Consider the following 23,496-nt stretch of genomic DNA (forward strand, 5'->3'; position numbering starts at 1 on the left):
CATTGTGGACTTTTCTTTTTGTCTTGCCCTATAGAGATTTTTGTGTGTAAATAAAAGACCTCAAAATCTAAGGCTTACTGCAGGACAGAACTCCAACTGACCCAAGGTGGTGTGCCCCAGACCCCCATGTCCCCACTCGCCCCTTTCAGCTTCTCACCCCGAAGACCAGTGGCCAGATTTGACCATGAGCTACTCACATTACTCCCAACCTGCAAGTGGCTCCCTGCCTAGTTGTACTGGCTCTTGGCCCCTGGAGAGATGCTGGCTACCCTCTGGCCCAACATGCCCCCTATTGGGCTGGATAACCAGCCAACTACATACACAGGGCAGTTCAACCAGGACTTCCTCTCCGGAATGGCAGCCAACAAGTCCAGCATGATACCCAACGTGCCAAACCTGTACCCTGGGTCCCAGGGATGGTTACCCTCCTATCCCTCTGGGAGTTTTGGGCAGCCCCCTTCCACCCAGCAGCCAGTTGCTCCATATGGAATGTACCAGCCCCCTGGAGGAAACCTGCCATCTGGGATGCCTTCAGACCTGCCATACCCAGGGACCCCTGTACCAGGCCAGCCTATGCCACTTCCTGGACAGCAGCCCTCAGAGGCCTACCCTGTGCATCAGCCAATGACATGCCCTGGGCAGCCACCAATGCCGCCTCCTAGGCAAAAGCAACCGCAGCAATAGCTGGTGCTAAGCTTCCCAGGACACTAAGGGTCTGGGACCATCACCCTTGCTGTGCCCTCAGCCCACCTGGAAAGCAAGGCACCATCTCAGATGCTTTGACACCTTGCAAGAGGCCATAGTCCTGCAAAGGGTTATGAAAGGCTTTGGGACTAAGGAGCAGGCCATCATGGATTGCCTGGGAGTCGCTCCCCAAGCAGCGATAGCAGATCCTCCTGTCCTTCAAAACAGTTTAAGCAAGGGAAGGATTTGATCAAAGATCTGAAGCCTGAACTGTCAGGAAACTTTGAGAAGACCATCTTGGCCATGATGAAGACCCCAGTCTTTTTTGATGTTCATGAGATAAAGGAAGCCATCAAGGGGCTGGCACTGATGAAGCCTTCCTGATGGAGAGCCTCACCTCCCGCAGCAAGCACAGCCGGGAATTGAGCAGAACCTACCAAAGAGAATTGAAAAGACCCCGGAGGAGGCCATTCACAGCGACATGTCAGGGCACTTCCAGCACGCCTCATCTCTCTCTCAGGGGAACAAGGATGAAAGCACACATATGGACATGTTGCTTGCTCTACAGATATGTCCTCCTGGGAACAGATGGGCCCAAGTTCAATGCAGTCCTGTGCTCCAGGAGCTTGGCCCACCTGATGGCAGTTTCAATGAGTATCAGTGACTGACAAGTCAAGACATTGAGAAGAGCATCTGCTGGTATATGTCCAGGGACCTGAAGCAAGGCATGCTGACTGTGGTGAAATGTCTCAAGAATACCCCTGCCTTCTTTGGGCCATGCGGGGAGTAGGAACAAAGGGCCAGACCCTGATGAATATCATGGTATCTCACAGCGAGATGGACCTCCTGGACATCAATCACTGTACCGTGACATCATGGGAGACACCTCGGGGGATTACTGGAAGATTCTGCTAAAGATCTGTGGTGGCAAGGACAGAGTGATGACTGGTGACTCACTTCTGTCCACTTGCCAGCAACAGTGGTGCCAGGAAAAGGCCAAAAGAATGTCTGTTTCCATCAAACCCACAAAATAACCCCCCAGGTATCCCAGTGCTGACAGTCCTTGGAGCCTTGGCCCTGACCTCCACTCACCTCTCCTGATGTTATGTTGTGCTCCTGCTGAAGGGCCTGGGAACTCTCTCAGGATGCCTTTTCCTCCCCACCCCTCAGTCTCTTGCTGCTAAAGTAGATGTTTTGTTTCCTGACTCATTCCCCTTTGCTTGTAGCTGAGACACTGGGCTTCATTTTAGTCATGTAATTTTAATATTTATTTGGAGGTATTTTTTTATAGTCATTGCCAGACAGGTGCATACAAGTCCCTCTGTTGCCACACACATTTCAGGTGAGAGAGGTCAGGTGGGGCAGCGTCATGTCCTCACTGAGGGGAGATCTGTAAGGATAATCTGGATCTGGTGAGAATGCGTCATGAGCTTTGTTATTGCCAAATTCACTGCTTTTTAGAAAAGAAAAGGAAAGAAAAGAAAGGAAAAGAAAAGAAAAGAAAGACAAGACCAGAAAGTTGTCTGTTCCTTCTTCCATGTAAAACACAAAAACAAACGAGCTCCCTGCTAGTGGCAGGGGTTCTTGTTTGAGAATGTGCCTTAAACCTGAATGGTGGTAGCCAAAAGCTGTTTCTAAATTAAAGTCAGTCAGCTCTGGAAAAAACAACAACACACCTGAAACTTATTTTGTAACTTGTATAATAGATTGTGCAATCTATAAATAGTATTCAAACATGTGGTGCAGAAACAAATATTATGTTTTAAAATGGCCACCAATGATAATAACAACTAATGCTTATTTTCTATTTACTATGAAGTAGGTGCTTGACTAAATAATTTTAATGTGCATTAATTTATTTCATCTTTCCAACAACCCTAGAAGTTATTAAGTGCTCTACTGCCCTTGATGTTCATGGGCAATCTCAGTATGATTACAATAGTTTGAGTTGAATTTCAGGTATTTGTAGCCCAAGGAGTATTATCTATGTCAGCATGATACATGTTATTATGTTTGCATGTGTCTTTGTAGGTGTGCAAAGCAGGTTATCCTGGGCAAAGGGAGATTAGGTAGAAAAGGCATGTGCCCTGTCTGTCCTATACCCATTTACATTGACTGAATTTACAAATCTCCAGAGAAAACTCCTGGGCATGGGGAAAACTCCATGGGGCCAGGAAGCTAACTTGCAAGGATTTCACTTGCATGGCCCCATGGGAAGAACTTGACCTTAAGAGAAGAAAATCTGAAGATCTTAATAGATATAACATAAATATGATTTAAAAACCAAATAATATAAAATGTTATTCGATAAAAAGTCTCCCTACCATCCTTGTCCTCCATCTGACCAATTCTCACCCAGCCCCTCCCACTGAGAGCCACTGTCTTTCATTTCTTGTAAATTTCCATAGTTTCTTCATATACAAGCAAAAACAAATATAGATTCTTATTTAACAAATATAGATTCTTATTTACCTTCATTTGTTTACAAAGGTAGCATATTTTACATACCATTCTACACCTTGCTTTTTTTTGTGTGTGAGGTATTTTTTTATTTATCTTGGGCTTCTTTCTCTATTGGTATAAGAAAGCTTCCTCATTCTTTTTCACAGCTGTCTAATGTTTTATGGTATAGACATATCATCATTTATTTAAGCAGTTTATTTTAATGGCATTTGGGATGTTTCTAATTTTGGGCTATTAACAAACAATGCTATAATGAAAAAAAACTTTGCTTTAAAGTCATTTATCTCCTGTGCCTGAATAGCCGCATGATACATTTCTCCATACGTAATTCTGAGTCATTAGTGGCTTTTGTTATTTGAAAGTGAACACCTAGCTATCTTCTCTATGGGAATGGTAGGAGAAAGGATGTATATGTATAGAGCTAAAAAGAGCTATAACACCTTAGCACCCAAGCCCCTGTGATGGGAACTATCTTAGAGAGCCCAACCCAGGAAGAAAGATCATGGGGTTTTTTTTTGGGGTTTTTTTTTTTACCACTTTCAGAGGAAGGAGGAGTATGGGTTTTAAAAGTTGCTGAAGAGGTAATACTGGAGTAGAGAGAGTGGCCCGAGGGAAGCATGGGCTAGGGTTCCAATGTGAAGGCAGGACTGTGTTCTGGGTTGCTGAGGTTTGAGTAAAACGTTGCAAAAGATTAGTGACCCCAGGTGGCCCCGGGGCAAGGGGTGGCACAAGGGCATCTCTTTCTCACATTGTCACATTTTTCTCACTTGGTACTAACAAGCTAGCAAAAGCCATAGTACTAGGAAGCCTGGTGATATTTGGGTAATATATGCTTAGAAAGGGCTTGAAGAATAGAAATATATTAGTGAAGGAGTTCAGGGTAGAAGTTAATGCCCCACTTTGCCCAGCTCTTGATGTTAACAAATGTTAATCAACTCTGTTGAGAGCTGATGTGTATCTTCTCTGATTTTTTCATATAGGTACATATATTTACCAACATCAATGATTTTTTATTTGTATAAACAGGATAATTCTATATATGTTATTTTGTAATTATCTGGTTTTATTTTAAATACATATTTTGCAGATCTTTCCAAGTTAATATATGAAGGTCTGCTTCAATTCCTGATTTGGGGCTACTACAGAAAATGCTATGGTAAATACCTTTGTACTTGTCTCTGGGCATATATGTGGGTGCTTCTGTTATTTGAAAGTGAACACCTAACTATATTCTCTATGGGAATGGTAGGAGAAAGGATGTATATGTATAGAGCTAAAAAGAGCTATAACACCTTAGCACCCAAGCCCCTGTGATGGGAACTATCTTAGAGAGCCCAACCCAGGAAGAAAGCTCATGTTTTTTTTTATCGCTTTCAGAGGAAGGAGGAGTATGGGTTTTAAAAGTTGCTGAAAAGATAATACTGGAGTAGAGAGAGTGGCCCGAGGGAAGCATGGGCTAGGGTTCCAATGTGAAGGCAGGACTAACTAGTTATAGAAGTCCTGGACTGAAAGGTATGCACTTAATGCATTTAATCTAAAATGTTGATGGATAATCCTTATTGTCTTCTAAACAAGGCTTTATTAGTTTGCTGTCTTGCCAACATTATAGAAGAGAGACTGCTTACATTCTTATGAATATTGGATCTTATAAAATCTTCAAAATTTTGCTGATTATATTTTAAAATTATATCACATTGTTGTTTTAGCTTACATTTCCTAGGTTATGCCTATGAAAGAGATGTTGAACTCTTTCATAGGCATATTTCTTCTATAAACTGCCTGTTTATTTCCTTTGCCTGTTTTTCTAATAGGTAGTTGTCTTAATTAATTTGAAAAAGTCCTTTAATGTTCTTTTGTCTGTTACAGATGTAGCAAGTATTTTCTCTTTGTCCTTTAACTTTGAACCTGGTTGTATCTATTAACAGTCTTAGTTGTGTCTTAGCTCGTTCAACTAATACAGACTGGGTAGCTTATAAGCAACAGCAATTGATTTCTCACAGTTCTGAAAGCTGGAAAGTACAAGATCAAGGTGCCAGCATGGTCCGGTCAGGGCCCTCTTCCTGGTTCATACCTGGCACCTTGGTGCTGCTATGCCTCCATGTGAAGGAGTCTCTTTTGTGAGGGCATTAACCATGTTCATGAGGGCTCTGACTTCATGACCTAATCACTTCCTCAAAGGCCCAAACTCCTAATACTATCATTTTTGGGGTTAGGATTTCCACATATGAATTGGGGGGAGCAAACATTCAGACCACAGAATTCCAACCCTGCACCTCTGCCCGCCCTGCCCCTCCCTGCCAAGTAAAATTCAGGTCCTTCTCACATGCAGAATATATTTGTTCCATCCCAACAATCCCAAAAGTTTAGTTTTGTTCCAGCATCAACTCTAAAGTCTAAGTCCAAAGTCTCATCTAAATCAGATATGGGTGAGGCATTCATATTTTCCAAGCAAGTCCAAAACCTTAAGAACCACTGGGGCAGAGGTACCACCCGCTGGACATACTAGGGTGTGAGTTAGGTCCCCAAAGCTCTGGGTGACCCCACCCTCACAGCTTTACAGGATGCAGCCCAGACGGCAAGCTCTCACAGGTTGGAGTCCGGTGCCTGCCCCACTCTGGGGCTGGGGTCTCAGGTGGCCCTGCCCCCACAGCTCCTCTGGTCACTGCCTTAGTGGGAACTCTGGCAGTGGCTCCTCTCCCTCCTGAACCTGCTGCTCTGGAGGCTCCATCTTCCCAAATGTAAATGGCAATATGCATGCCCTCAGGGCTCAGCCACTCGGTTCTGCAGGGATTCCACGAAGGTTTACTGCCCATTTTGACCCCCTTCCTCAGTACCTAAGGAGTGTAGCAGGGGCATTTGGGAGCAAAGCCTACAATGTGAAGCAGCCAAAAGCCCCTCTTTTGAGATCAATCTGCTTCCCAGGTCCTTATACTCTGAACCTGTGATGGTAGGGCCAGTAGGAAATGCCTTTGAGGTTATTTTGCCATTGTTTTGAACAACAGATCCTGGCTTCTTGTATAGATGGCCAACCAATTTCTCCATTACCTTGAGAATAGCTCCTGTCTTCCGCATCAATCTCCGTAACAAATTCGGCCACACTCTCTGCTCTCTCCCAAACAAGCTTTCTTATTTCCTTTAGAATGGACAGGCTGGGAATTTTCTTAAAATTCTGCTTTCTTTTTGTTTAACAATTCCACATTTAGATCATTCCTCTCTTTTTGAATTTTACGATAAGCATTTAGGAGAAACCAGACCTCTCCTTCAATACTTTGCTTAGAAATTTCTCCAAAGCCAAATACCCACTTTTCATCACTCACGTTCTACCTTCCATGACACACCAGGACAGGAACACAATTCAGCTAAACCCTTTGCCACTTTATAACAAGAATGGTCTTTCCTGCAGGAAAGATGTTTCTCATTTCCGTCTGAGACCTCAACAGAATGAACTTGATCATCCATATTTCTATCAACATTCTGTTAACAAACACTTGGGTATTCTCGAAGCCAACTGGGGCTTTCACTACAGCTCTTCTCAGCTGAGCTCTCCCCAGAGCTGCCCTTTCTGGTCCTATCACAGTAAGGTAGGCTTTTCCTAGCATGCACCTTAAAACCCGTCCAGCCTCTACCATTATCCAGTTCCAAAGATGCTCCCACATTTTTAGGTATTTGTTACAGCAGCAACTCCACTCTTGGTACCAATTTTCAGTCTTAGTCTATTGGGGCTGCTATAACAAAATACCATAGACAGAGTAGCTTGTAAGCAACAGCAATCCATTTCTCACAGTTCTGGAGGCTGATGTCTGAGATCAGGGTGCCAGCATAGCCAGGTGGGGACTCTTCCGGGTAGCAAACTTCTTCTTATATCCTGTGAGGATACACCATGTGAGTTGAAGGGGCTAGGACAGTGGTTCTCAACCTTCCTAATGCCGCGACCCTTTAATACAGTTTCTCATGTTGTGGTGACCCCCAACTATAAAATTATTTTCGTTGCTACTTCATAACTGTAATTTTGCTACTGTTATGAATCGGAATGTAAATATCTGATATGCAGGATGTATTTTCATTGTTACAAATTGAACATAATTGAAGCATAGTGATTAATCACAAAAACAGTATGTAATTGTATATGTGTTTTCCGATGGTCTTAGGCGACCCCTGTGAAAGGGTCGTTCGACCCCCAAAGGGGTTGTGACCCACAGGTTGAGAACTGCTGGGCTAGAAGTTCTGTGGAATGTCTTTTAATTAATTAATTAGCTAATTAATAACTCTTTAAAGTAATTAATTAATTATTTCATTAATAACCTCAGATTACACACAGTTGAAGTAAATAATAAAGAACAAGAAGATAGGTAGGGGGAAAATCCAAAATGTAACAGATTTTAAAAAATGGAATATAAAAACAATGGAATAAGAAAGGTAGGAGGCAGAGTGAAAATGTCTTAATTTCTGGAAAGAGACTAGAAAGAGAATGGGGTGAAGCAATAAGTATGAAAAAATAGCTGAAAATGTTCAAAACCATTGAAAGTTATTCAAGAAGCTCTCAGAATGACAGAAAAATAAATGCTTGGAAAATTATAACTACGGACACTTTAGTAAAATGGCTGAAAATAAAAAGCAACGACATTTTTAGCTGTCAGAGGTGGGGAAAGTGTGTATCACCTTAAAGGAACAAAAATTAAAATTCTCAACAGAAAGAGTACACTACAGAAGAAATGTGGAATGATATCTTCAAAGTGTTGGGGAGAAAATACTAATCTAGAATTCTATGCTAGTGAAAATATGCTTTAAAAATAAAAGTGAAATAAACCATTTTCAGACAAATAAAAATTGAGAGAACTTGCCACTAGCTGCCCTACACTAAAAAAGAAAAAAATAGTAATAAAAAATGGAGGAGGAGATGCAGGAAAAACAAAAAACGAACAATAGGAAGAGTAAGTACAAGGGGAAATAAAAATTAATATTGCTATATAAAACAGCAAAGATCAACGGGATCTCTTTTATAAAAGCCCTAATCCCATTCCCAAGGGCTCCACCTTCCTCACAGAATCACCTCCCAAACACCACACTTATCTAGCACCTTTGGGTGTCAGGTTTTTAACATATGCATTTTAGGGAAACACAAACATACACAACATAGCAAGTTGCAAATGACAGAAAAGTCTATTCAAACTGGTTTAAATAAAAATGGAAATGTATTGGTTTATATTTAGCTAAAAAGCCCAGGGATGGACCAGTGGTAAAATACAACTGGATTCAGGGTTTAAATTATGTCATCTAAGACTTAGCTTCTTTTTCTCTCAGTTCATTCATTCAACAAATATTTAAGTGCCTACTATATGCCAAGCAATGTCATAGGAAATACAAATTCATCAGTGAGTGAACCAGTGGAAGAAGGAAAACGTACTTCAACAAGTCAAGCACAGCCGGCAATTGAATTTGACTTTGATTATTTCTGACTTGAATTTTCTGCCCATTTCTGAAACAATCACTGTCAGGTAGTGCGTTGCCTTTGTTACCTGAGCAGGGATCATCAGACCTTCCTGGAACCACACTGAGAGTGGGGAGGGGTGGATGGGCAAATAGGAATCAGCTGTTGCTTAAAGGAGGGTAATTAGATTCTGGGCGGCCTAAGCCACCCAGTGTCCACTGACTGGTGTGTTTTGTTAGAGTTTGAATTTGTTCTGTAGTTAAATGTGTCTATCCTTTCCTTTATTGTTTCTGCAGTTTATTCCTCCTTTACTATTAAATTTGCAAATATATTTTCTTGTATTATCTTCCAGGTTGTATATATATTTAAAATATTTAGCTCTTAATTCATCTTTATTTTATTTTTGAGAATGTAAGGATTGAACCTTTTAAAAAATGTGTGCTTATCTGATACTCTGATTTTTATATTGAAAAAAGATAGATTTGCGTGATCAAAAAGTGTTTTAAATGGTTGACATTACAATCATTTATGTGCTAGGAGAGGGAAAATAGAGAGGTCATTCAGAGCACATGCACTGGAGGCAGGTGGGCCAGGGATTAAACTCTGCCACCGGTTAACTATGCACTGAGCAAGTCTCCAAGCCTCAATTCTCTTCCCTGTAAAATGGTGATAACATCACTTCCTCATTGGATTGCTGTGATAAATAATTAGGCAATATTTGTAAAAAGATATAAGCTAGCTCTTGGCATGTAATAAACATGAATAAATAATAGCTAGTATATTTAACAGTGAAAAAGAGGAATACTGTTCAATAATCAGAAATTGTTTAAGTGATTTATGATAAATCCATAAAATGGAATATTATGTAGGCACTAAAAATCACATTTTAGAAGATTTTTTAATGATATGAAAAAAATGGACACTATAATTTTTTTAAATATATAATTTTTTATTATACCCTTAGGAAAAAAAGACTAGAAGGAAAGCTTCCAAAATGTTAAAGGAGGATCTCAGGGTTCTAAATTGATAAATTTTTACATTTATCTTTGTACTTATTTTTTTTTTACTTAAAATCTTTTCTCTAACAAGAATTACTTTTATAACTAGAAAAGCATTATAAAATGAAATGTAATTTATGCTACAATATAGTACCTACATGTATGTGCAAAGGGAGCAGACAGACGTGAAAGCTACAAGAGGAGGTTGAAGGAGCCGGTTTTTGAAGTGTCGGGAGAGGGGCCAATAGAAAACACCTATCTATCCTATGGACTTTGGGACCAATTGAGAGAAACAAATGGAGAGCAAAACAACCACTTTTATCTATCTCTCTATGTATAAAAATAGAGAAATATGCTAATTAACTGGGATGCCGCAACGGTCGGACAGGAGGTTGCCTGGATGTCGGTGGCAGGGTGGCAAGGGCCTCCGCTCGCCTGCGCTGGGCGAGGGCCTGATCAGCAGAAGCCGCAGCTGCTTCAAGGGCCAGAGAGCGAGGCAGGGCCAGACCCGAGGGTGGGCGGCGCCGCGTGATTTCGAATCGAGGGCTGGGCTCCTAGTTATTAATAAAAGTGAGAGGATGTGCCTTTAGCTCTGTTAGCTAAGCAGGTTTGCTAACGGAACTGTAGGGTCTAACAGGGTCAGTCAGTGACAGCCTCCAAACTACTTTAGGGCAGGCAAGGACAGCAAGGAAGAATGTGTGTTCCCATGCAAGGAAGAGGCTGAGGAAGCACTATTCCACCATGTGCATCGATCATAATTCATTTAAACCATTCCCCATTATTGAGGAAGCGAAGTCTGCTCCTTCTCCCACACTCATAAAACAGAACATTCACTCCTTCCCTGTGCAGGGTAAAGTAAGTGTTACCCTAGTGGCCTTTGCTTCACATAAAAACATGAAGCCCAAAGGATGGAGGCACCCTCCCAACACTAGGGAGTGTTCAACCAGGTCAAATACCATAGACAGATTAACGAGGAAGAGGGCCAAAATCATTTTGCAGAATGGCGAGGAAGACATCAAACTGGAAGAATTCATTGGAAGTAGGGCAGTAATGATCAGCTGTAGAGATTACCATTTTAAGGAGTGAGCCAGTTAAAAAATGAGAGGATTATAAATTGAGAGAGAGAACATAAAAGGTTTACTTTTTGTTTTTTTAAATATATTTTATTGATTTTATAGAGAGGGATAGAGAGTCAGAAACATTGATGAGAGAGAAACATCGATCAGCTGCCTCCTGCACACTCCCCACTGGGGATGTGCCCACAACCAAGGTACATGCCCTTGACCGGGATCGAACCTGGGACCCTTGAGTCCGCAGGCCGATGCTCTATCCACTGAGCCAAACCGGTTAGGGCTACTTTTTGTTTTATTTATTTATTTAATATATTTTATTGATTTTTTACAGAGAGGAAGGGAGAGAGATAGAGAGAAACATCGATGAGAGAGAAACATCGATCAGCTGCCTCTTGCACACCTCCTACTGGGGATGTGCCTGCAACCCAGGTACATGCCCTTGACCCGAATCGAACCCGGGACCCTTCAGTCCGCAGGCCGATGCTCTATCCACTGAGCCAAACCGGTTTCGGCTTTTTGTTTTATTTTGATGTATTTATTTTAAAAGTTTTAGAATCAGAGAAACGTAAGCCTGTTTATAGCCTGAAGGGAGAGAATGAAGAGGGAGAATTTGAACAGAGAAAAGAGAATGACAGGATGGAGTCTAGACTGGATTGGAGACAGGGTAAAATATTTTTTCCATCATTCATTCCGTCTAAAAGAGAAGCCATGGAGCTGACTAAAGACAACAGAATCACTTTGGGTAAGTGTGAAGTCCTCAAAGAATTTTTAATTGAACCCATTAATACAGTTATTTTTTTATTTTTCTAGGGGTATAGAAGCAAAGGAAATAAATATTTTGGTACATTTGGTTTCATGAGTCAGCAAGACAGAAATGGCTTTTAAGAACTGAACAAAACAAAACAATAAAAACCCCAAACCAATAAAATTTAACAGATCAAGCATTTTTCCCCCTCTTTTTTCTGAAAAGAAACTTGTTCTAGAGAGTAAGAGTCAAAACGAATTTTCAGAAGCATAAAGTTTAGGGTATAGTAAGCTTGAAAAAGAAAGGTTTATTTTATTGAGCCACCCTCTGAGTTATGCTTTATGTTATTATCAAGTCCAGTTCCATGGAAAACAAGTGCATCTAATAAAAAGAGTTAACATGTAAAATCTATTAGAAAACTTTGAGTGATGTAAATGTCATAAATGATCTATGGAACTGAGAATGTATGCCTATAGCAGTCCCCAATTGGATTACATATGCAGATTTGGACATGTTCAATGAAACAAAGCAGGCAAACATACATAAGCTTTAGTTTTATCTTGTTACTATGATCGTTAAATCCTTTGCTCTCATGGAACTTCAAAACTGGCAAAAGAACAAAGCTAGAACTTAACAGTGGTGCTATTTTTAATCAGTCATGTGTTTCAAATACATTAATTGCATACCAACTCTTTAAAATAAGTGTGCTTGGCTAAGAGACAGGACATTGTGTTTTAGAAAGAAAGCATTTCCCCAATGCCTACTTTCCATACATGTAATCCATGTGAAGATTTTATTGCAGATTGATCACGAATGCGATGCTACTACAATACAAAGTGAGGAAATACAATACTCAGTACTTGACCTCCACATTTGATCCTTTTGGCACTCATGGGCTCTTTTCATTGGAAGACTTTGATGTACGTGGAGGGGCTCATCCCTCTCTCCTAAATCAAGTAACAGAGGAAGTAACAGAGATTCAGGGTCCAGTTACCAGGTTTGAATACAAATATGAAGGGAAGAATCTAGGAAAGATGGAGAGCAGAAGCAGGTGGCCATGTTTAAATCAGGACTTAGAAAACAAAGCCAGGTTTGCCAAGTGAAGGTCAGAGCAAGTAGTGTTTAGGAAAGTAAGAAAAGGTAGGGGAAACATTGCAACAAGGATAGGCAGATTGCTGCTAGAGAGGCTTTTCAGAAGAAGAAGAATTCTTCTATGTCCCATCTGACTCACCTATCAGATAAGCCCCAATTCTGGCAACCCATGTGTTTCTCTGAAGAGACATAATAGCACGTTCCATGAAAACAAGTCGTCTATGTAAGTAAACAGGATGTTTCTGAACCGAGGGCTGAAGTGCCCTGGGCATAACTTTGTGATCACCTGCATACCTTGGTGAAAGAGCTGACTGCAATTAGCTATTTGTCTGTATTCAAGGTCATTGTACAGAACAAAATGTCAGCAACCGGTTAAGGGTCAAAGTCTTTTACTCTGGCTTCAGTAGCACCCTTCTCTAACCTACTGGTCTAACTTGATCAAAGTTGTGCACACAGAACCAAGTGAAAGGGAATTTTCTGGCTCTTCATCTTTAAAATTCATATTTGAAACACTATGTTAAGTCTTCTCTTTTTAGTCCTGGCAAAAATGAAAAAGATGGGATATGGATAAAGGAGAACGTATTTTACACTTGTTTCTCAATAATGAGTAATGAGTGATAAGATTTCCTTTGGAATAATCAAGTTTTATACCTTATAATAGGGTATCTATTCTTATAAATACAGTTCCATTTAACCTCCTTTAAGTTATCACTTTTATTTTCTAAATTAGGGGTCTTTCTCTATAAAGGTCCAGAGTAAATATTTTAGTTTTTGTGACTCATTACCATCTCTGTGACCGCTATTCAACTCTGCAGACTGAATGTAGCCATAGACAATATGTCAAAGAACGGGTATGGCTGTGTTCCAATAAAACTTTATTTATAAAAACAGGTGGCAGAATAGATTTGGCTTTGTTTGCTGACCCCTGCTCTAAATTTATAGAAAATTCTTAAAGTTTACTGTATTTAGAAAATTGAGAACATCAATTTGCTTTGAATGGTAATAATAATGGTTAGCTTTCATTGGACACTTACTATGTGCCAGGAACTGCTTTGAAACCTTTATTAATTTACTTAACCTCCATACTGATTTTCTTTCGATAAGTTAATTAAGCTGTCTCAAAGCTCTACAAATGGTGAAGCAGGGATTTGAACCTTAGAAGTTTAATTTCAAAGTCTGAGCTTTTAACCATGAAAAGTAAATATCACCCAGGAGACAGTGTTCCCATTTGCACTTGGGAAAGACTGGCAGGTGGGTTTCCCTCGCAGTACCTGAGGTGTCCACCTGCCACTTTCCTCCGACTTCAGGACCGCCTGGCCCTCGTTCACCGGGCTGCAGCTTCCCCATGTGGGTGGCCACAGGAAAGAGGATGTGGGTCAGGCCTCATTCCTTCAGAGCAGCCTGGCTCTTTATTCCTCACAATTCACCACACAAGCCTGTAGAGGTGCATCCGCAATACTCCATTCTGGGTTGAAACATCTGGGAAAACTTCCTGAAGGAAGAGTTATCCAAGCTAAGACTTAAGGTAAGAGAAAAAAATATGCCAGACAAACAGAGATGTGGGGTAGATGGTGTATGTGTGTGATGGGGAGAAGTGTTTCAGAAAAGGGAGTGGCACATGCAAGGCCTAGATTCTGAAGAGAGTGTGGCTTCTTTAAGACCCTTAGAATTGTTGGGTATAGAAAGGAGATAGCAAGGCTGTAGAGGCAAGCAGGGGCCAGATCAGGAGGACTCTGCCATCGTGTTAAGAGTTTGGGTAGGGGAAGCCATTAAAGGTTTTCAGGCCTGGGGGTGTTGTAATCAGATTTGAGTTTTAGAAAGATCACTCTGCAGAATGGAAAAGACACTGAAGGACAGGTTCCAGTTATACAGGCAAGAGACGATGGTGACTTGCATGAGACTGGGGCAAGTCCAGAAAAAGAGAAACTGGTAGATTTCTAGAGATGTTTGGAAAGTAAATTTGACTGATCTCAAGGAAAAATGGGATTTTAGCTTTGGCTGGATGGAAAATGGTGCAGTGTCTGAGATAGAAAACACAGGGTTGGGAAGGAAAAAAAAAAAAGAGCTGAATTTGAGGAAGCTGTGGGATATGCGGAGGAGGCCAAGGAGTAGGATATACAGGTCTAAAGCCCAGAAAAGAGTTTCAGACAAAAAATTAAAATCTGAGATTCATTAGTAAACACATGGTAACTGATACATTGGACTTGGATGAGATATTTGAGGGAGAATATCCAGTGAGAAGGAGCAGGGACTGAGACCAGATCAAGGAATGCCACACTGGAAGTGATAGTGAAGAAGCCTGAAAAGCAGGAGAAGTAGGAGAGAAACCGGGGGAGGGGTGCCTCTCCAGTATGAAAGAGAGTGCCTAAGCAGTAAATGTCTGGGAACTGTACCAGGGAATGAAGAAGACATTGGCCCCTCCTTCTAACCCAGATGGTTAAGAGTTGTAGGCTCAAGGGGGAACCATATCCTAATTTAAGGCAAAGTGAGATACATTCAGAGAAGAGTCCAGGAAAGATAGGGCGTTCCTTTACTAATTTCCAGAGAATATAGTTGTAAGTTTGAAGAAAATGCCCAGAGAGGCATGAATATGTATTTACAGGGCAGTGGTATATGCCTGGAGTGGCCATGTCCCTCCCTCCTTCTCCCGCCACAGTGTTCCTAACATACCAACAAGATAAAAGCACCATCTCTCTGCAGGGTAAGAATATCCAGACATAGACACAGGGGTGGGCAAAGGTAAGTTAACAGTTGTGAGTACACAAAACAGTTTATTCTTACACTATTATTTCTATGAAGGCTGGCAATTTGAGCACTTATGAGATTGTACCTAAGTGCACTGTGTCATTGTGACATTTTTTTGAGTTAGTAAAGCTATTGTAATAATCATAACCTGTATGTCTTTTTCCATATGAACAATTGTAAACCCACTTTTTCCCACTCCTGTATGTTAATCATCCAGGTAAGTATGACCCTATAACAGTAACCAATGGGACCAATGAAAAAGAAAGAAGCAATTTTTTGCAAAATAAAACATATCTGAAATATGCAGGGTTAATTTGATGAGCTCCGTGTGCTGTTGTGTACATCAGTATTTCCCAAATGACAGACTAAGAAGTTTTTCTCCCATTTGTATATTTTCTCTTTAGTTTCCATTGCCCTAGGAGCTGTATCGGTGAAGATATTGCTTCGGCATATGTCTGAGATTTTGCTGCCTGTGGATTCCTCTAAGCCAGTGATGGCGAACCTATGACATGCGTGTCAGAGGTGACACGCGAACTCATTTTTTGGTTGATTTTTCTTTGTTAAATGGCATTTAAATATATAAAATAAATATCAAAAATATGTCTTTGTCTTACTATGGTTGCAAATATCAAAAAATTTCTATATGTGACACGGCACCAGAGTTAAGTTAGAGTTTTTCAAAATGCTGACACGCCGAGCTCAAAAGGTTTGCCATCGCCCTGACCGGTTTGGCTCAGTGGATAGAGCGTCAGCCTGAAGACTCAAGGGTCCCGGGTTCGATTCCGGTCAAGGGCATGTACCTTGGTTGCGGGCATGTACCTTGGTTGCGGGCACATCCCCAGTAGGGGGTGTGCAGGAGGCAGTTGATTGATGTTTCTCTCTCATTGATGTGTCTAACTCTCTATCCCTCTCCCGTCCTCTCTGTAAGAAATCAATAAAATATATTTTTAAAAAAAAAAAGGTTTGCCATCACTGCTCTAAGCTTTTTATGGTTTCCTGTCTTACATTTAAGTCCTTTATCCATTTTGAGTTTATTTTTGTGTATGGTGTAAGTTGGTGGTCTAGTATCATTTTTCTTGTATGTATCTGTCCAATTTCCCCAACACCATTTATTGAAGAGACTGTCTTGACTCCATTGTATGCTCTTGCCTCCTTTGTCAAATATTAATTGAGCATAGTGGTTTGGGTTGATTTCTGGGTTCTCTATTCTATTCCATTGGTTTATATGTCTGTTCTTATGCCACTACCAGGCAGTTTTGAGAACAGTGGCTTTGTCATATAGCTTGATATCTGGCATTGAGATCCCTCCTACTTTGTTCTTCTTTCTCAGGATTGCTGTAGCTATTCGGGGTCTTTTTTTATTCCAGAAGAATGTTTGGAGAGTTTGGTCTAGGTCTGTGAAATATGCCATTGGTATTTTAATAGGGAGTACATTGAATCTATGGATTGCTTTGGGTAGTATGGACATCTTAATGATGTTAATTCTACCAATCCATGAACACAGTATGTTCTTTCATCTGTTTATGTCTTCCTCTATGTCTTTTTTCAGTATCCTATAGTTTTCCGAGTATAGGTCTTTTACCTCCTTAGGTAAGTTTATTCCTAGGTATCTTAATTTTTTTGGTGCAATGGTAAATGGGATTGTTTTTTAAATCTCTCTTTCTGTAAGTTCACTATTGGTGTATAAAAAAGCCATAGATTTCTGGGTGTTAATTTTGTATCCTGCTACATTGCCGAATTCATTTATTAAGACTAATATTTTTTTGATGGAGTCTTTAGGTTTTCTATGTACAGTATCATGTCATCTGTCAATAATGACAGTTTTATGTCTTCTTTTCCAATCTGGATACCTTTTATTTCTTCTTCTTATCTCATACAAGGCAAAATTACAAAAATGCAAATACTATAGTAAACTTTATACATTGAAATACTATTATTTTCAATCTCAATAATTGCCCTTTACTTTTAAATTATATTATTTCTTCACTTTTTTGGTTGTTAAATGTTTCTCTTTTATGAAACAATGGTAATAATAAATGACGATTTATTTTGATGATCTTTCTTGGCAAGATAAAATAGTTGCAACCTATTGATTTTACTGGTCTTTGAAATCTTTATGCTTGTGAATATTTTTTTTCAGTGTGATATAATTTGTTCATGCCAATTAGGAATTAAGAAGGCAGGACTTAAATATTAGTTTATTTAACAATCTTTCTGTCAGTTTCCAGGTAACATGCACTAGCATCCCCTTTGGAACACAGAACTCTAAGTACAAAGGGTTCTGCATTTAATTACACTTGGTAAACCTTGCATACCAAAGGCACATATCATGCACACATATCCAATGAAAGACTGAGAAGTCCTAGAATTAAGATATCAATCAAATTTTGTTTAATGGATAAATAAATTTGTTTGCTGCAGAAAAATAATTCTGGTACACTTAATTAACATCTCCTAGAATAATCTTCTGTTAAGACCAGTTTGAGAAGTGTTTGAATAGTTGCTCTTGAACAGTAAGCAAATATGTGCCCCAATACTATAATATTATAGCCAGATATCTAAGGAAATCCAATAAAAGATGAAGCCTAGTTAAGTGCAATTTCATTTTTTTTAAAAAAGAGTAGTTTTCATTGCTTTTTTAGAAAGGGAGGAAGGGAGAAGAGAGAAACATCGACGTGAGAGTACATTGATCTGCTGCCTCCTGTATGACCTCTATTGGGGATCGAGCCCCCAACTTGGGCTGGGAAACAAACCAGCAACCTATTGGTGCATGAGACCACACCCAGCCAACTGAGCTATACTGGCCAATGTGCCAAGCACTTTTAGATGTACTAACTCATTCATTCCTCAAAATCAGCTACGAGTTAAGTACTATTATCCCATTTTATAGATGAAGGCATTGAAGCACAGAGAGGTTATGTAGCTTACCCAAGATCATACCGTTGGGTCCAGACCTCTAGCCATTGGTCACTCTGCTGTGCAGCTCTCTGATGGGCTCTTTACAGCCAGGAGTTTCCCACTGCACAGTGGGACTGGCCACCCGTAAGCTTGCTGAAAAGTGAGTGATGGATCGAGGGACTCTGAAACTATTCAGGAAGCATACACCTGATCTGGACTGACTGTTTCTCAGATATGGTCTCACTATAAGACTTTATAAAGTTTCCACAGACTTTGGAATTAGTAGCAGCTGTGATAAACCCTATTTGAAAATAGTCACCAAGGAGCCATGGACTCAGAGGAAGAGTCTATCTCCAGTCTCTCCGGAAGGATTTGGCCAGGATGGACAAACTTCTTAATCTGTATTTACTCTGGGAGAGGTTCAGGTTTCAAAGGCTCCTGAACCTCTGGGAAATGGTTAGTCTAGAGCTGGCTAGTGTCTGAGGCTGGTGGGGACAGAACTAGGAGGAGGGGGAATGGACAGAGGCTTGCTAATCCCTAATTTGGCCTCCACCCCAATTCTCTGTTCAATTCTTAGGCTGTCATATACAATTGATCTTTCATTTGAGAAGAAATAACATTCTGCTTTTATGCTTGCTAGGAAATTGTTCACATAAAACCAATGACTCAGTTGGCGTCCAATGAAGAAATTACTATATGTCACTAGTAGAAGGCCTGTAAACTTTCAGTACTAATTTAAGTCCAAGACTGTTCTACTCCCATTTTGTTGGAAAATTATATTGGGAAAAACACTTCCAAGAACCTCTGGATACCTTCAAAGTTCCTCCTGCATTTCAACAATCAATAAGTAAAGTGTTTTTTTTGTTGTTGTTGTTGGTTTTTGTTTTTTTTAGCTTACCAAAGCCAAATTCTCCTGGATAGTAAGGTGGGTAAGATCATTGAAACATTTAATTTAAAAGAATTAGGAAATCTATTTTGCTAATTTGAAGTGTAACCAGGCATAGGAGGTGAGAAAGACTGCTTGTTTGTCCTTAGGACATTAGCAATAAAGTCCAAAGGTAGAAGGGAAGAAACTGTCTTCTGTGATGGGGTAATTTTTTTTTCTAAAATAAAAGTTTTCTTCCTGTTATCATGGTTTTGACTTTTCTCCACTAAACTGACAAGAGAAATTTCAATTTTGTCACAAAGGAGATGATCAGTCTGGAAGTCAAATGGTAGGGTGTCATCGTAATTGCTTGACAAATCATACTGAGATAAAAGCAATTTGCTCATTCAGAGATAGAGTAAAATATTTGGGGGCCAAAATTGGTTTATAGGCCATTTGCTGATAAGCTTCTGTTTCAAAGGAATTCAACCTTTTGAGAAATCCCATCCTAGTATTCTTTTGGGCTGCCAGTTTGTTTTGCTGAGTAATTGCACATTAAAACTATGCTTTGTTTAATCGAAAACCATAGATGACAAAAGTCAGATTATCAAGAGAAGTTGTGGAAAATCCTTCTAACCTATTTTAAGAAAAAAATATTAAACCAGGAATAATTAAACCCATCCAGGCCTAAAGTCGAGATGCACAGAGCACATACTGGAGTTGCTTCTATCCCTATAATTAAATCATTTTGTGCTTCAGCCCAGTCTTTCATATAGACACTAGTGGCCCGGTGTACAAATTTGTGCACATTGAAAGAATTAATTAGAAGAAATATTTCAATATTGCTATTCACCCTTTCTCTATAACAGAAGTGTAAACCAAATTCATGATTGACAATGACAGATCGAAACACATGCATGCGATTGGCGCCAGTGAGAGCTTTATATGTATTGCGCATGCATGAGTCAACTTAGCCTTTTATATATAGAGAATAAACTTGCTTAATTAGACCTGCTTTCTGATGTAGCTAAACTTTTTCCAGCCCAGGGAAGCACCCCAACTTCTCTTTCAGGTAATTGTCAGCAACACAGCAGTAAATATCAACACGAAGCAGATTATTATTGTAGATCATGCAGGGAGAACAAAGGGCAAAATATTTAACTGCAGCAGTGTTTGACTATATTCTGTGCAGTGAGAAAACCTGAAGTCATTTTCAAGGTCCACCATTTCTTACTTCTTTTCAATTGGGTCAAGTTTCTAAGCTTTCTAAATCTCCATTTTCTGGCTAATGGAAAGAAAATAGGATTCTATGGAGTCTCCTATCTACCTACTCCAGGACTTCTGTGAGGATCAAATGAGATGAGGCATGGGAAAACTCTTCACAGACATTTAAAGTGTAAATGTTTGCACCTGGCTATAAAGCAAGTCATTTTCCTGGGCTGAAGAAACTGCATGGAGGCTACTCACTAGGGAGAGGAAGCCAGGCGTTACTATGTGACGTCATTAGCTGGGGCCCACCAGGCTGGGCTGGACTGTGGGCCTCATTTTGCGCCTTGGGATCTTGGTAGCATCGGCTGCAATTTGGTGGGGTGTTGCTCCGGGGTGGTGGTGGGGCCTGTGTCCCACTTGGGGGAAGCCAAGTGTTGCTTTGTCAACGCCAGGTCCATGCTGCCGTTTCTCTGTAAATGGCAAGTCCACGTCAAGGCAGCTCCTGCGTTGAGTGTCTGCCTCCTGGTAGTCAGTGTATGTCACAGCGACCAGTTGGACAGTGGGAGGGACACTTAGCATATTAGCCCTTTATATATATAGATGAGTCTGTTGTTTGATAGAACAAAATAAAACAAAACTATTAGCAGATAATTTAGGGTCGACACAATATTATTTTCTTGATCATCTGTGTTTTTATAAAAATGCAGGATAAAGAATTCCTGCCTGTAAATGTCACAAGCCACACACTCATGTCTATTATCCTCTGAATAGCTTTATAGCATATTCAGTGTCTTTTGGGTATTTATTTAATTCTGTTTGGTTTTTAGATAAGGGTAGAATATAAATACTGGCTTAATAGCATAATAAGAATTTTATATGCATGCCAAAAATGCCTAGAGGGCATTGCAGGCATTTTTCTGTTCATTCTCCAAGACCCAGCTGGAAGGTCACCTTCACAGGAAGCTGTCTCAGCTTTACTCATGCAAAGGCAGTTGCTCCCTCCTTTCTGCTCCTACAGCACTTAGTCCAGTTATGGCATTTACCTATTACTTTACTGTGACTATTCGCTTCCCTTCAAGTTGGGATCCTCTCAGAAGCAGAGAACCTTCCTTTCTCATTGTTATGTCTCCAGCCCCTATCACAGCGTGTGGCATGCAGTAGGCACACAATCATTACTACTGACCAACAATCTTTTCAGTGGGTAGTGAATACAGAAACTATGCTTGGCTTGTAGATACAGCTGCAATTCAGAGGCTGAAATGGTTTGAGAGTTCTTTCCCCCACCCTTTAGCTTTTCTACTACCTCTGTCCAAAAGGTCAGCCTATCCCTGACTTTAATACATCATCTTGTTTAGTCTTCTACTCTGCCAAAACTCCCAGAGAATGGTCCAAAGCTCTGGGTATATTGAATTGTATTATATTGAATTCAATTAGAGGTTAGGATGCTGTAGGAGAAAAATTCATAAGTCTTTGGGTTTTATATAAAGGTTTGATGTAAGAGTTAGCCAGTTTTTATATACCCAACAATAGTGTACCTTTATAGTTACCCCATTCCACTCACTGTAAGTCTAAGGCTGGGCAGTCTTTCTGCCATCTAGTATTTAATTTAATTTTATTGTGCGTGTTTTTAATATCACCTTTATTGAGATATAATTCATATTCACACACTTCATAGAGGTGTGCAACCAACACTACTAATTCCAGAACATTTTCATCACTCCCCCAAAACTTTGTACCCATTTCTAGTTATTCCCTATTTCTCCCCAACCCTACCCCCACCCAGCCCTAGGCAATCACAAATTTACTTTCTGCTTCTATAAATTTGCCTATTTTGGACATTTTATATAAATGTAATCATACAATATTATGGTCTTCAGTGAGAGACTTCTTTCATTTAGAATGTTTTCAAAGGTCATTCATGTTGTACATGAATCAGTACTTTATTCCCTTTTATTGCTGAATAATATTCCATTGTATGGATATACCACATTTTATTTATCCATTCATTAACTGATGGACATTTGCATTGTTTCCACTTGTTGGATATTGTGAAAACTAATGCTATGTACATTCCTGGACATGTGTTTTCATTTCTCTTTGGTTTATACCTAGGAGTGGCATTTTGGATTGCATGATAATTCTTACATTTAACTTTTTAAGGAACTGCCATTCTGTTTTTCAAAACTGCCACACTGTTTTGCATTGCCACCAGCAGTGTATAAGATATCCAACTTTTCCATATCCTTACCAATTATTGTCGTTTATTATAGCCAACCTAGTGGGTATAAAGTGGTAGCTCATTATGGTTTTGATTTTTATTTATCATGGTTAATAATACTGAACATTTTCATGTGCTTATTGGCCACCTGTATACCTCTTTTGGAGAAATGTCTATTCAGACCTGTTGCCCATTTAAAAATTAGGTTATCTTTTAATTATTGAGTTGTAAGTGTTCTTATATATTTTAGATCTCTTATCAGGTGTTTCCTCCTATTTTGTGGGTTTTCTTTTTCACTTTTTTTGATAGTAACGTTTACAGCACAATTTTTTTTTCATTTTGATGTAATCTATTTTATCTTTTGTTGCCTATGCTTTTATAAAAAATATTTTTATTGATTTCAGAGAGGAAGGGAGAGGGAGCAAGATATAGAAACATCAATGATGAGAGAGAATCATTGATTGGCTGCTCATGCACACCCCACACTGGGGACTGCCCCACACTGGGTATCGAGCCTGCAACCTGGGCATATGCCCTGACTTGGAATCAAACTGTGACCTCCCGGTTCATAGGTCAACGCTCAACCACTGAGCCATGCCGGCCGGGAAACCATAAAAACATTGACATTGATGGTAATGACCTGTTAAGCTAAACACGTGTTTTATGCTTTGTCTCTATTCTCATACTTAAAAAAGTGCCACTAGGAAACTTTCTCAAGTGCTGAAAGTCTTCTATTTCTCTTTTCCCCTGAGCTTCATTGAAATATAACAGATATAACATTGTATATGTTTAAAGTGTATAACATGTTGATTTTATACATTTGTTGACCTTTCACAAATAGACAGTCAGATATTTCTCCAGCAAAATGGGTTTATTTGAGAACAACAAAGAATGGCAACTTAGGACATGTGGTCTAATGGCACATGTTAAAATTCAGTCTTTTAGTGCTGCCTTTAGTTCAGCCGTTTTCCTTTTATGTATAAATGACTAACTACATTCAAATCCAGAGAAACAAAGGAGAGGAACACTCTTTGATGGACTTGGGAGGAGATGTTGTAAATGAAGTGGTCATTTGAGG

At 39.8% G+C, this 23,496-nt stretch overlaps 1 pseudogene; it reads left to right on the top strand.

Annotated features, from left to right (window-relative positions):
- The first annotated feature begins 282 nt into the window (after nucleotides 1–282).
- Nucleotides 283–2,154, top strand: LOC102440141 (annotated as a pseudogene).
- Nucleotides 2,155–23,496: the final 21,342 nt, after the last annotated feature.

Source organism: Myotis lucifugus, unplaced genomic scaffold, assembly GCF_000147115.1.
Source record: "Myotis lucifugus unplaced genomic scaffold, Myoluc2.0 scaffold_15, whole genome shotgun sequence".
NCBI lineage: Eukaryota > Metazoa > Chordata > Mammalia > Chiroptera > Vespertilionidae > Myotis > Myotis lucifugus.